The 16,219-nt window shown below is 38.4% G+C and overlaps 1 protein-coding gene across 19 annotated transcripts in view; it reads right to left on the bottom strand.

The window, feature by feature from the left end:
- CFAP20DC (CFAP20 domain containing) overlaps positions 1–16,219 on the bottom strand; it is a 271,882-nt gene that overhangs the window by 205,853 nt on the left and 49,810 nt on the right. The gene's annotated exons all lie outside the window — the stretch shown is intronic.

Raw genomic sequence — 16,219 nt, 5'->3', positions numbered from 1 at the left:
CCTGTTGGTTAGAAATAAGAGCTTGAGATGAGGAGGCAAATTAACTCATTCAGTTCTACTGTCAACTGACAAGTTTCCAGCACAAGGCTAAAGTGGTCACATGAGCTATATTTGTGCCAACATTCACAGCAGAAGTATGTTTCTAGAAGGCATAGGACTATATTGCTCTTTTAAAAAATACGTCCAATTAGATATCAAGTTTATTTTATAGGGAGAAGTATAATACCTAGCATTTTCATACTTGATTTCTGAAGCATTCATTATTTTCATTTTTTTCTCTAAAGCTGGATTTATATATTATTTAAGCAATATTTTGGGAGCAACTAAAATGTGCATTCAAATAGCTTCTAAAGACTTTAAATCAGGGAGCTCCCGGGTTGTCATCTCTATTTTTTTAAACACTGTTTCCCTTAGGGACTATTTCCACTCCCACATCTGATTTTAAATGTTATCCCTATGTTGACAATTCAATCTACATTTCTAGCCCTGACTCATTTCTTAAACTCCAAACTGCCTACTTGAATCTTTTCCTGGATATTTCACAGACATTTCAAATGGAACACATTAAGAAAAGAGCCCAAATTCCCCATCCTCACCATTCCCTAGTGGCTCAAACCAGAAAGTTAAGAGTCACTCTTGATTCAGAGTTCCTCTCTGCAAGTCTATCAGTTCTATACTGAATGCACTCCTTTCTCTATTTCCTATCCTATCACACTCTGGCTCAGGTACCATTGTTCCTTGCCTACACAACCTTCCAACTAGCTTCCCTGCTTCCATTCTCATCCTCCCTTCCAATACCCTCAAGAGCAGCCAGAGTGACCATCTTAAATGGGGATCAATTATCCCATCATATTTCAGTGGCTTTATGCTGCTCTGAGAAAAAACAAATCTAAATTCCTAGCTTACAATGTCTATAAATTACCTACCCTTCCTCACCCATGAGGCCCCATTCTCTATGGTCAGGGACCTCAAAGGAAACAGAGTTCACACCATATGGTTCAAATGGAGAGGTGATAATGAAATGACTCCTTACAGAGGTATGGGCAGGGTTGAAGAAACAAAGGATGGTCAGAAATGCAAAAATAATAACAGTGGGCAGCCATTACTATTCCTAGGTCTTCAGGGGAGAGGGGAGGACTGGAGCCAGAGCAACTGCATCTTAATAGGAGGGGACATCAGCAGGAGGAAAGGGAAGAAATTCGCTGCCTTCTCTCTTCCTGCCCTCTGATCTCCCACTGCTACTTCCCGTTGCTTGGGAAACCTTGAGGTCAAAGGAGCCTGGGTGATAAACACAGTGTGATGTGGGAGAACAGGAGGGATCTACCTCCCAGAACACACAGCACATGAGAGAAGGCAATGCATGGATCTGGAGGGGTGGAGGGGGATTAATCAGCATACATGCCAATCTCATTCATAACTATCCCCTTTCCTTACTCCTCTCTAACTTCATACTTGGTGTGTGCTTATAACAGGAATTTGCACAGGCCTTTTCTTTCTGTGGGTACCCTCCCTCTTCCTTCTACTCTTGGCATGGCTAGCTCTTCACCCTCCTTCAAGTCTTAACTTAAATATTGGTGTCACCCTATCAAGGAGCAGGTACTTCCTTGCTTAATCACTTGCCTGTTTCCTTCAGAGTACATACCAAAATCTGTTTTATTTCCCTGTCTTCTCCTGTGGAATGTAAGGGTGGTGGTGATGTGTCTAACAGATACTTGCCACATAGTAGGTACTCAGTAAATACTAACTGAATGAATGTTGGCCAAATCATATAGCAAAATTGTAAGACTGTGTATAGACACAATAGGTTTATAGAAACATCTGCACGAATTCTGAACTGAGGCAGCATTTAGAAAAACCCACTTAATCTTTATTTTTCTATGTGGCAAGGTTTTAGCTAAAAAAAGAAGTTCTTGTGTAAAGTAAAAATCTACATTGACAGATGCTCTGTTCCTTGTTCACTTAAAAGGGGAATGTCTATTATGGCACCTCACAATGGTCTAGAAGAATAACTGAATCATTTAGAAGCAAGGTTTATACTCATTTCTTTTACTGCTGTTTATATAGCAATAGCATAAAAGCACCTGTTTTGGTCTGTGATGCTCCTGGTACTAGAGTATTAGTCATTTCAACATCTTTTTTTTTCTTTTTTCTTTTAATTGAAAAAAGGGAACAAATGAACAGGGAGTAGTTTTGAATGTAGGAACACTGGACTGTAGATAACAAATTTAGATGTGCTAAGACGGCAACTGCAAAGCACAATTTACAGTGGTGACAACACTTCCACATTATTGTATATTTAAACATTCAAGTGCTTCTCTTACCTCCTCTGAAAGAAGAGCATCAGCTGATCCTAAATTTCAGAGCATTTTAACCTTCATTATGAATGACAAGGGCCTATTTGCTTTTCCAGAAACAACCTGTAAAAAGCAACCTTTGGCTTCACTTATACAACATGTTATATTTATTTATTTATTTATTTATTTATTTTTAAAGATTTTTTGTTTTTTTTTTTTTGGATGTGGACCATTTCGAAACTTTCCACTAAATTTTGTTACAATATTGCTTATGCCTTGGCCCTCTTGGCCGCGAGGCATGTGGGATCCCAGCTCCCTGACCAGGGATGGAACCCGCACCCCCTGCACTGGAAGGCAAAGTCCCAACCACTGGACCGCCAGGGAAGTCCCTAGCATGTTATTGTTTAAAGGCAACTGCATTTATAATGGGCAACCTCCACTTATGGTTCATTCAACCAAGTGCACCTCAACATCTAAGCAGTTAACTGAGATTAAAAGTAATTTTGAGTGCTGGCGGGAGAGGGAAAGTCAGGAAATATTCTAATTCCAGAAGGAGGTAAAAGTGGAAGTAAAAGTAGGTGAGGAAACAGAGGATCAAAGGAAAATGGAGGGCTAAAAAGGGGATGAGAGAGAACGCTGCCAAGACTCTGCGTTGCTGCTAGCAGGCTTGATGACGTCATCCCCCTTGCTGAAGCAGCAGGAGCAGCTGCACCGGCTTAGGAGAGCTGTCCACGTCATCAGGACCTTTACTGCCATCACCCGGCATCCGGAAAGGGCAACTGAGTGACCACAGGCCACAGACACAGGCCAACTTGGCTTTAAATCCTGGTTCTACTACTTACTGTCTGTGAGACCTGAGCAAGTAAGTAGTTGTAAGAACATTAGTTTCTCCATCTGTAAAATGGGGCTAATACCTAACTTGCCAGGCTATTGTGAAAACAGGAGGCTTGCCTCTTTACGATAATCTGTTCCTATGCTCAACCAGACCCTTGCTGCCCTTCCTTTGTTTGATACTTAAATTAAACCAAAATACCTAAACCATTAGCCTTTCTTGGCTAAAAATTCCTATGTGGATGTATGAAGGCCTACAATCAGAATAAAGGAGGTAAAACAGTTGAAGCAAATATTTTTCATAAGCAACAGTAATCATTAAATACAAAACAATTTCTGAAAGAAGATACCAGTCATCCTAGCAAACACTGGGGTAAGTCCTGACTTAGCCAGGAAACTGTGCATGTTGGCCTTGTGGGTAGCCTGTGTGTCACACACAGTGATCTCCGAAAACAAGTACTTATTTGAGGGCTTACTAAGCATGTGGCAAGACGTCAGGGAGATAAAAATTCTGGACAAAGTTTATTCCTTGGTAAAAGTTTTACAGCTTCTTGTCTGATATTTGGAATGGTGAAGACAAAAAAGTGAAGTGGGATGAAAGGAGGCAGCAGATTTAAAAACCGGCGGAGACAATATGAAACTGGAGACATATGAAAACTAGCTGCCTTTGGCAAAGAGGAGCTATCTCATGCTTCCCCTTTGTCTCTCTCCACTGCACACTGGTGCCAAGGCCAGCTAGAAATCTGCAGAAGAACGTGAGAAGGTGAATGCAAGGATAGGAGAGTGATCTTTCGCCACTGGCCTTTCCAAAGGGCAATTCTGCCTGGGGAAACCCCAGCCCCTCCTCTCAGGAAATGAGTGGGGAAAGGCACGGGTGGTTCCTTCCTAGAATTAATGGACTCCAAGAGGACAGGGTCTAGAGATGCCTGCACAGCTCTCTGTTCTGAGCTGGAGTAGGGAGGGACCAAAAAAAAAAAAAAAAATGACACGAGGCAGCTTCTCCTTACATTCATCTTCCTGCCTGCCCTTCTTTTCAGGTTCTCAATGTTAGTACACCAGCCCTCTGGCTTCCCCACTCCCCTGCATTCTAATACCTCCTGTCTCTGACCTTCATACCTCCCACCTTCTTTCTAAGCTTCAGAAGCCAGAAGCTTTTCCCTTTTCCTATTTTCTCAGACTACAAATCTCAACAAAAAGCAATCTAATTGTCTCATAGTTGATAGCTCCTCAAATGTATGAGTGTTAAGAAAAGTCTTACTTTGTTAATTAGAACAAAGCAATATGGGGGAGATATTTCTGCACTTGGGACTTCCTAGTACTTCTGATGCAGGTGGTCTAAAGACCACATTTTGAAAAACATGGCTGACTTCACTGGAAAAGTACTTCTCTGGTTTTTAGTTCTCATCAGTTCCTGCCTCTTCTTGGCTAGATAATAAATATCCACTCTAATCCAAGGCCCTGAAGCATTCTTGCTATATTCTTCAAGCCTAACCTTAACTAGGGTTCTTTATTATCCTGGTCGTGGTGGTGAGGCTTTGATTCATCAGTACCTTACCCCGGGGCTAAAGTTCTAGAAGTTACTACCCAAGAAGGTCCTGCATGACCAAAGGACTTGCTTCTTTGAAACCAGAGGCAGGACTAGATGAAATGATCCTTCAAACAAAGAGAATTACAAAACCTGTAATGCAAACAAAGGAGGGGCAGTGTGGAAGTTAACAGAACAAGCTTTAAGCACAGGGAACCATATTAATGTCTTGTAATCTATAATGGAAAAGAATCTGAAAAATAATACATATATATATATATATATATATATATATATATATATATAACTGAATCACTTTGCTATACACCTGAAACTAACACAACATTATACACTTACTGTACTTCAATTTTAAAAAATGGTTAATAATAAAAAAAAGAGAACAGGCTTTGCAGTCAGACTGTCTGGACCAAAATCATGTTTCTTCCACTTAGAAACTTTAGGCAAGTTAGGGTTCCCTCTTTTCAATTTCCTCATCTTTAACCTAGGAATAAAAGTAGGGTCTACCTTACAGAACTGATATGAGGATTAAATGTTATGAGGATAATGTATGTAAAATGCATAGCATAGGCTAAATAAGGCATCTATGTGCTTTACGTATCAGCTGTTATTGACTAAATTTTGTACATATTCCAGAACTCTGAGGTTATAACAAAGTATTTATCCAAGTCCTTGCATATAATCAAAGCTCCTAAGAAATGAGCCACTCCTGTTAATCCATCTTTGCACAAAAGACAAGGATTCTCAGTCTGACAAGAATGAAATGCAGGTCAACTCTGATTCCAGTCTGGTACCTAACCTATACTGATCCCACCTTAAGCAACAGCACCGAGTCTGAGCACTTTCGACACATGTCAGAAAATTCAACTATGAACTGACTAAATCTGGCACTTGCCAAAGGCTTGCTTGAGATGTCTGATATTCTGAACCATATTATAGTTCCCCCCTAAAGAAATGTCTTCACGAAGTTGAGATTTAATGTTTTGTCCTCAGTTTTTCTTCTTTCTTTTTTTATGGAGAATCAATAAAAAAAAAAAAGTTTTCCATTTGAAGAAAACTTTATGCCCTGCAAAAACCATCTCCTGGACAGCAAATAGGTTTCATCTTAAGGTCCAATGTCAAAAGACTGGTAGTAACTATCTGGAGTGTCTGTTAAGAAGAACTGCAAGGTTGTCATGATTGATTAGCATTGTCTGCCATGGACATCGACAAGGAAGTGTGGTGCCTTTGTGACATGTTTATCCACACTACCATTTCCATAGGTGAAAGCGTGGCACATGTACAACATACTGGACCTGCTAAATGTATATGTCCCTTCTTAAATTCAATGCCATAAACCTCACAACACTGCGCCTTTGAACATGTTAATCCCTCTGTTAAGTTGCCCTCTTCCCATAAACAAGTAACCCTCAGAACTTGAAGAGAATGTTATCCTAAAAGTTACTAAAATCAACTCACAAAGGATGAGATTAGAAGACAGGATGTTTTTCAAATCAAGGCCAAATGAGTAGGGCAAAGAAATCTAGTGGAGGATAGATAATATGAATTAACCTTAAGCCTGATTAGTGGTATTAAGAATATGCAGATGGGGCTTCCCTGGTGGCGCAGTGGTTGAGAGTCTGCCTGCCAATGCGGGGGACACGGGTTCGAGCCCTGGTCTGGGAGGATCCCACGTGCCGCAGAGCGGCTGGGCCCGTGAGCCACAATTGCTGAGCCTGCGCGTCTGGAACCTGTGCTCCGCAACAGGAGAGGCCGTGATAGTGAGAGGCCTGCGCACCGCGATGAGGAGTGGCCTCCGGTTGCCACAACTGGAGGAAGCCCTCGCACAGAAACAAAGACCCAACACACAGCCATAAATAAATAAATAAAAACACACTTGACTGAGAAATTTGAAAAAAAAAAAAAAAGCATATGCAGATGAAAGAAATTTTGAACAGAAACAGGAGAGCCAGAAGGAGGAAAAAAACCATTTGAAGAAAAATGTTGTGACCATGGGCCATTAGGATAATGATGGCATTTCAGACAGCCCCAAATGATAAATCACTGCAGTTGTTTTAAAGAGTTCTTTACCAGTACCATTTTAGTGACATTAAATTGTTTAAGTCGCCATCTGCAGAACGGCGCAGCAACTAGGTGGGTTTATGGACCAGTCTGGTACATCCATTAAAATAGCTACACCTGCTACATGGAAGCGGTTGACAACTTTCCTTTGCCAATCATAAATCTGGTTTATCCTACGTTTCTTGTCATTTTAATTTTCTATAGATTACTTAAAGCAGAAGGAATGTGGGTGCACTAAACTGTTTCCAATTTAACAAAGAAAATACATTTTTTAAAAGCACAAAAGTCATACTCAATTTAGATAGCAGTTTTAGAGCTTATGGTTCAGTTTTAAATCTTTTCTACTTGATTTATACAACAAAAGCAGAGCAAAACACCATAATGGGTAAGCATAAAAGAGACTACTTATTCTTATTCTACTCAAAAATTTGCTTACTGGAAATAAGATATCAACTATTTTTATTATCTAAGTTTAATAATAACCACCATAACACCTTGAAATAGAAATGATTGCTTATAAATATCAAGACTGATAGTAACAACAATAAACACTTATATAGAACTTACTCTGTACCAGGCACTGTTCTAAGTTCTTTATGTATATTGTTTAATCCTCAAACAAGCCAATGAGATGTGTCTTCTTCTTATTCCCACTTTATAGAGGAAGAAACTGAGGCACAGGGGCAGTAAGTAAATCGCTTAGGATTACATGGCTAGTGAGTGTTGAATCAGGGTTCAAATGCAGACAGTCTGGCTCTAGCATCTGTCTTCTAAACCACTATGACATATACTCTCTTCACTTTTGACCCCAAAATTCTAATTTAACCTGTGTAAGGCATTATTTCAGGGGTGGGCTCAGGCGATTTCTGAACTTCATAAGTGCCTCTTAGTGTTCCTTTAGTTCCCATCATTAGTCTTTAAGGGAAAAAGGGGGGGAAAATGCTTGTGAGTTTTGTTGGGGAGGAAAGGAAGAATCCACTTGGCAGGAAAAGTTGGCGATAGTATTCCAGCCTGCTTAGTATAATCAGATCTTCTCTACTTACTTATATAAAGCCTTTCTTTTGAAAAGTCCAAAAGAACTTCTCCTGCAATAAACTATCAATAATTGTTATTGGCTTCCTATTTCTTCAGTTTATGGTGACACTGTATTTGTCAGACATCCCTGAGTGATCACTGTTTTCTGAACTGCCAACTAGCTTAGTGATGAGAGTACAGCTTCTGAATTAGTTTCTGATAAATTTCACCATAGGGTCTGGGAATAATTATTACCCTTAGTCCCACAGCCCCACAAACCACATGTTGACACTAATAGAAAATGCAGGGGGGCAGAACTGTCACACTGCAAAGATAGATGTCACCTAATGACATGGAAAGTGATGCCAAATTATTTTCAGCTTTAGAAGGGCTGGCCTTGAAAGACTTAATTAGCTTACAGTTGAGAAGTAATTTGAAGCTTCAAATTACAGTTATTTAGAAACTCTTGAATTGTTCATCATTTCACTTTATGAAACTACAATATGAAGCAGACTTCCATGGACAAAAACAATTACAATTAAAAAAAAAATTCCCAGAGAGAAGCAACAAAAGGAGTAGAAAGAAAACCAGCTTCGGAGCTGGAGAGCCCTGGGTTATGGCTCTGCAAGTGTGATGCTGGGCTATTCATGAACTTCTCTGAGCCTGTTTTCTCATCTATAAATTATCACTATCTTCCAGAGTTGTGAAAGTTAAGGGAACTTCTTGGTAAAATGCCTGGCATGGTGTTATTGCTTAATAAATTTTGGTTTCCCATTCTCTGTTTATGCTACTCTGAAATTTTCTCTCAGAGTCCTCATTTCTGAAATCCACTGCTCCTGCCTATTCACCTTCACTTCTACTCTTTTTTTTTAAATTTAACATCTTTATTGGAGTATAATTGCTTTACAATGCTGTGTTAGTTTCTGCTGTATAACAAAGTGAATCAGCTATATGTGTACATATATCCCCATATCCCCTCCCTCTTGCGTCTCCCTCCCACCCTCCCTATCCCTCCCCTCAAGGTGGTCACAGAGCGCCAAGCTGATCTCCCTGCGCTATGCAGCTGCTTCCCACTATCTATTTTACATTTGTTAGTGTATATATGTCCATGCCACTCTCTCACTTCGTCCCAGCTTCCCCTTCCCCCTCCCTGTGTCCTCAAGTCCATTCTCTACATCTGCATCTTTATTCCTGTCCTGCCCCTAGGTTCATCAGAACCATTTTTTTTTTCAGATTCCATATATATGTGTTAGCATACGGTATTTGTTTTTCTCTTTCTGACTTACTTCACTCTGTACGACAGACTCTAGGTCCATCCACCTCACTACAAATAACTCAATTTCGTTTCTTTTTATGGCTGAGTAATATTCCATTGTATATATGTGCCACATCTTCTTTATCCACTCCTCTGTCGATGGACACTTAGGTTGCTTCCATGTCCTGGCTACTGTAAATAGTGCTGCAATGAACATTGTGGTACATGTGTCATTTTGAATTATGGTTTTCTCAGGGTATATGCCCAGTAGTGGGATTGCTGGGTCGTATGGTAGTTCTATTTTTGGTTTTTTAAGGAACCTCCATACTCTTCTCCATAGTGGCTGTATCAATTTACATTCCCACCAACAGTGTAGGAGGGTTCCCTTTTCTCCACACCCTCTCCAGCATTTATTGTTTGTAGATTTTTTGATGATGGCCATTCTGACAGCTGTGAGGTGATACCTCATTGTGCTTTTGATTTGCACAAAATTCATTTCTCTAATGATTAGTGATGTTGAGCATCCTTTCATGTGTTTGTTGACAATCTGTATGTCTTCTTTGGAGAAATGTCTATTTAGGTCTTCTGCCCATTTTTGGATTGGGTTGTTTGTTATTTTGATATTGAGCTGCATGAGCTGCTTGTATATTTTGGAGATTAATCCTTTGTCAGTTTCTTCTTTGGCAAATATTTTCTCCCCTTCTGAGGGTTGTCTTTTGGTCTTGTTTATGGTTTCCTTTGCTGTACAAAAGCTTTTAAGTTTCATTAGGTCCCATCTGTTTATTTTTGTTTTTATTTCCATTTCTCTAGGAGGTGGGTCAAAAAGGATCTTGCTGTGATTTATGTCATAGAGTGTTCAGCCTATGTTTTCCTCTAAGAGTTTTATAGTGTCTGGCCTTACATTTAGGTCTTTAATCATTTTGAGTTGATTTTTGTGTATGGTGTTAGGGAGTGTTCTAATTTCATTCTTTTACATGTAGCTGTCCAGTTTTCCCAGCACCACTTATTGAAGAGGCTGTCTTCTCCACTGTATACTCTTGCCTCCTTCATCAAAGATAAGGTGACCATATGAGCATGGGTTTATCTCTGGGCTTTCTATCTTGTTCCATTGATCTATTCACTTCTACTCTTGCTTTTCAAAATCCATCATCACTGGCCTGACTGACAGCAACAGCCTCCAAACTTGACTCACTGCTTCTAGTTTTTCTCTCAGCAACTTACCATGTCTTTAGAAAGATAACCACTAACGTTATCTTCCTAATTTACAAAAACCATGAACCCCTTGCCTACAGAATAAAGTCCAAAAATCTGTGCCTATTTCTCCAGATGTGTCTGCCACCATGTCTTCACCCACTCCTAATTCTCTAACCAAACCAATACACCCCACTAGTTTTGCTACACGTCTTGCTCTTGTCCTAAAATGACTTCCTTATGTTTTGTGAGTTTTTACTTGTTCTATAAAATCTTTTAGAAACATCATCTACTCCATCAACACATCTCTAACTCTAAAAGGCAAAAATAAGAACTGCATTTTACTTAAAGGCTCCGTGGCAATTACATATACTTCTATTAGCATTTCTATCACTGCATTCTATTTGTTCTACATTATTCTCTTTGATACACTATGAACTCCCTAAGGAAAGAAATTATATCGTATTCCTTTTTGTATCTCCACAGTCTAGAACAGTTTCTGGCATCTTTTTTAGTACATTCTGAATAGACATTAAATGAGAGAATGTCTAGGCAGCTTTCTCCAATTAGTTCACTCTCATTCCTGATTCAGTCTGTCAGCCATAAGCCATCATTACATTTCTATATTTTGGTTAACCATTATTTTTCCTTTATTAGAAAGTAAGGGATTCTATCAATGTGATAGACTGAGCTAATGTATTCTCTGCTGGCTACAAACATGTAGACAGTCTGGAAAAATAAAAGAAAATTGAAATATAAATGATAAGAGAGTATGTTGATCAGGTGTCAGAATGAAGAGGAAATAAAAGCTAGGGCTGATCAACTATGAGTTGATGCCAAAGTGTGTATGTGTGTGGTGGGGGCGGGTATCTGGCCTAAAATTAAGGACAGGGGCCCAGGATTGTAACATCTATATGGGGACAGTAGATGTGTCCTCGTGTTTAGATAAAATGAGGAGCTGGAACTGAGACTCCTGCATAAAGCCAGACCCTGAAATGACTGCCTCCCTCTGTGAGAAGGGTTCTAGAAACCTCTGCTCACTGATCCATGCAGAAAAAAAGCTTGTCTCTGGCCAGGTTTTGGGTTGAGGAAAAGTCTACTGTGAGAAATAAAAACCCCAAGCTCAAGCCATGTATGTGAATTTAGTTTGACTTCACCCTTACAGTGGGGAAATTCCAAGCTAAGAAAAACATTTAAAAACTGGTTCTATATCAGTAAAAACCTTGAAGTACCCAGCAGAAGAAAGTGCAAAGTTTCTCTAGAGGGACACTTCAGCAATCCTATGCTACAGGTGCTCCCACAGATAAAACAGCCCCGCTATGAAGATAAACGCACATTCTAAAGTTAGTTGGTTAAATGAGGAAATGATACACCATGAGAGAGAGTAAGCAAATACAACAAATAGAAAGATTAGTTTCTTTAGAACTTGAGATAATAGTGCAATCTGAAAACCACTATAAAATACATACATTTATAACCATAACAAACAGGATACCATATACAATAGATTGGGAAAACAAGCAAATAGGATTCTAGAAATTAAATTTTCCTCATTTAAAAAGGACAGGCAAAACAACATATTAGATATAGCTAAGGAATTAATGATCTGAGGAAATTACCCAAAATGGAGTACCAAGAAATAAAGGAAGAAAAGACGAGATGGGTGGGTGCAACTGGAGTCAAAGCTTTCTCTTGTTTTGTAAGGGGATGAGCCATTTGTTTTCAATGATGTTAAGTCAAATATGAATGTTATAAATTTAAAGGTGACCACTAAAAGAGTAGAAATGAAACATATAACTTCCAAACTAGCCAAGATTAGATTTCAAGTACTACATATAAAAACTTGATATGCATCTAAATGTATAACCTTAAATTGCATATAAAAAGTAAGATTAAGCTTCTTAGCTTAAATATTAATATTTAAATTAAATATTCAACTCAAAAGCCTAGGAAAATAATATACTCATAAAAGTAGAAAGAAGGTAAAAATTAAGAGAATAATCAAAATAGAAACTAGAGCATCAACTAAAGCAAAAGTCTGATTCTTTGAAGAGACCAATGAAATAGAAAACTTCTGGAAAGATTGGTTTAGAAAAGTATACAATATTAGAAATAAAAATACAATATTAACATTGTATAGGTACAGTAAAGGATAAAAAACTATATATATTCTTCATATAATATACACTATATTTCTATATAAAACTCATATAACTTTTACAACTTTATGCTATTGAATTTGAAACAAAGCTACACTTTTCTAAAATAATTATACTAAAATTGACTCAAGAAAGAAATAGGAAAACTAAAAATACGTATAACCTCTAAACAATTGTTACCAATGGTCAAAAATACATCCACCAAAAAGCACAAGGTCCAGATGTTTTAATGACAAGCTCTATCAAAACTTTAAGGAACTCAACACAGATTGAGATGAAAAAAAGAGTAAAAGCTCCCCAATTTAATAAAATATAACCTTGTTACTAAAACCATATAAGGATGAAACCAAAGAGTTGTAAGTTAATCTAATTAATGAACATGTATCTAAAAGTCCTAAACAAAGAATAGAAACCTGAATCCAGCAATGTATAAAAATACCATATATGATGATCAATAGGGGTTATCTCAGTAATGGAAAGATGTTTAAATATGAGAATATCTGTAAAGTAATCCATGACATCAACAGATTAAAATGAAAAAATATGAACAATTCAACAAATGCGGAAAAAAAGTATTCAATAAAATTCAACACTCATTAATGATAACAAACCTTAGCAAACTAGGAAAATAAGCACTTTAATCTGTGACTGAGTTTTATTTATTTTTATTTTTTTTAATTTTTATTTATTATTTATTTATTATGTTTTATTTTTGGCTGTGTTGGGTCTTCGTTTCTGTGCGAGGGCTTTCTCCAGTTGCGGCGAGCGGGGGCCACTCTTCATCGCGGTGCGCGGGCCTGTCACTATCGCGGCCTCTCTTGTTGCGGAGCAGAGGCTCCAGACGCGCAGGCTCAGTAGTTGTGGCTCACGGGCCTAGTTGCTCCGTGGCATGTGGGATCTTCCCAGACCAGGGCTCGAACCCATGTCGCCTGCATTGGCAGGCAGATTCTCAACCACTGCGCCACCAGGGAAGCCCTGAGTTTTATTTTTTAAACCCTGTATCAGTCAGGATGGGCTAGGCTACAGTAATAAGTAACCCCCTAATCTTAGAAGCTTAACGTAATACCAAAAGATTATTTCTTGTTCACACTAACGTTCCATGAGGGCAGCAAGAGGTTCTGATTATTCCAGTAACTCAGGGGCCCAGGATGGTATATTCTTCCATAATCACTAGGGCACTGAGATGGGAACATGGTGACTGGTACACTAACTTCTAAAGCTTCCTCCTAAAGTGACAATGCCACTTCTCATCTTTAGTAGCCAAAGCAAGTCATATGGCCAACATAATAAAAAGGGGAGGGGGGGGGCTTCCCTGGTGGCCCAGTGGTTGAGAATCTGCCTGCCAATGCAGGGGACACGGGTTCGAGCCCTGGTCTGGGAAGATCCCACATGCCGCGGACCAACTGGGCCCGTGAGCCACAACTACTGAGCCTGCGCGTCTGGAGCCTGTGCTCCGCAACAAGAGAGGCCGCGATAGTGAGAGGCCCGCGCACCGCGATGAAGAGTGGCCCCCGCTTGCCACGACTAGAGGGAACCCTCGCACAGAAACAAAGACCCAACACACCCCAAAAAAATCAATCAATCAATAAATTAAAAAAAAAAAAAAAAAAAAAAAAAGGGGAGGGGGGAGTGAAATTCTACTATATGTCTGGAAGGAAAACTAATATTTGGAAATAATCCCAATGCCTACCTGTGGTATGGTAAGAAATATATATTTGGTTTTTGTCCTTGATTCCTGGCACAGAGCTCCTAAAACTCTTGGAATTTCCTGAGTGATAGGCACATTTCTGTTTGTTTGTTATTCATAACAAGCCCCTTTCAACCTTACCCGAGTTTATGTCAATGAGGTGACTCTTGGTGCGTCCCTAGATACTTCAGGATGGGGGTTGGTTGCCAGAGGAACCAACCATGTGGGTAAAGGATTGGAACTTCCAACCACAAATGGACAATGATTTAATCAACTAGTACCCAGTTACTAGAAAGCCTAGTAACTACTTACTAGAACCTGCATAATAACCCCTAAACAATGGGGTTTAGAGAGTTTCTGGGTTAGTAAACACATCAAGGTGCTGGGACAGTGGTATGTCCCATGAGAGCTTGGAAGCTCTGCACCCCACTCCCTCATACCTTGTCCTATGCATCTCTTCCATTTGTTCCTGAGTTGTATCCTTTTCAATAAACTGGTAATAGTAAATACAGCACTTTCTTTCCTGAGTTCTATGAGTTACTTTAGCAATTACTGAATCTCAGGAGGCGTCATGGAAACTTCCAGTTTACAGATGGTTGGTCAGAATTATGAGTGACCTGGGCACCTGACTGCAGTGGGCATCTGAAGTGGTGGCAGTCCTGTGGGACTGAGCCCTTAACCTGTGGGATCTATCACTCACTCCTGTAGTCAGTGTCAGAACTGAATTCAATTGTTGAACACCCAGTTGAGATTCCAGGATTATCACATTAACCACCCCCCGCCCCCAACTAAAAGCCTGACAGATGATTATTATATACACTAGAGTTGAGATCCATCACATTCAATTATATACTATTATATTTCTGTATTTTCAGTTGGTCTTAAAGGGAAATTTAAATGTACAATATTTAGACATCTTTACTTCTAAATTTTTTCCCACCTTTATTCTGTTTCTAAATCATTATTTGTCATTTAAAAATTACTTCCGATTTTAGTAAGATATTTTTTATTATTAGTTTGGAAATGAAAGCCTGAAGAAAAAAAATAATTACCCAAGAGAATATCAATACCTACGGTTCTAAATGTTATTATGATGTCTTTTGCCAGGAGTTTTAGTAAACTTTTCAGATAGTAATCATTATTAAAATATTTATATTCTCTGTTTTTAAAACCATTTTTCCCCAACTTAGATAATAGGAGATGAAGTTAGCACATTACATTTTAACAAGACAATAAAAAATTAATGATAAACTGCATAAGTCAAGGAAAGTCATGATAAAAGGTCAGTGAACATTTTAAAGACTTACAACACTCAAAAATCTATCAAAAATTGAAATTTACACCATGTTTATTTTTTCCTTTTATAAGTTCACTGTTACTAAAATCGAGACTAGTTAAAAAATCTAGTTGATGATGTATAAGACACACAGAATCAGGTCATTCTATTGTAACTGGCATTAGATCTTCAAGTTAATAGTGGCACATCTTATGGAAAGACAGCGAATATATAGAATTAAAATAGCAAGGAAGCCGAAGTACTGAGTAACAACATGCCGTTTCTAAAATTGTTGCTAATGATGATTACATTTAAAATTCTTCCTAGAGTTTCACTAGATACAGCATTACTCATATCCTGTCTTTAACAGGTATTCAGTATCACTGAAGTATGCTAAGAGGACACTGTAAGTAGTTCATGACCAAAGTTTTCAAGATTCATTAATGAACTTTTCTAGGCACTCTCACTCTACTCAAGGAAGATAAAATTCTGTAATCTAAATCTCTGTTCTGTCACAAATCTACAGAAATTAATGTACAAATAAAAAAGAAAAGTTTGACTTGCATACTACTTTCAAGAAAATAAGCCAAAACTTAGTTTACATTTCACAAGAAGATGATTATTTTTCAATAATGGAAGTAAATTGATTTCCATAATTTATATGAAAATTTCAAACAGCAATAGGATTTTTGGACCAAGAAAAAAATTTTTTTAAATTAATGCTTACCATATATGGCTTAATTTGGGTGAAAATAAGAAATGAGATTCATTCATAGGAAATGAATAAGAAATAATGATTCAATATTAGCAAAGGACAAGACAAGGCATGAGATACAGCAGAAATGGAAAGAATTATGACCTCGGAGAACAGCGTTAGTCAAGAGTTTCAAAACTAGTTAATCCTGTGG

The sequence above is a fragment of the Balaenoptera acutorostrata genome, chromosome 10, assembly GCF_949987535.1.
Source record: "Balaenoptera acutorostrata chromosome 10, mBalAcu1.1, whole genome shotgun sequence".
Lineage (NCBI taxonomy): Eukaryota > Metazoa > Chordata > Mammalia > Artiodactyla > Balaenopteridae > Balaenoptera > Balaenoptera acutorostrata.
This window is presented reverse-complemented; position numbering and strand designations above follow the sequence as displayed.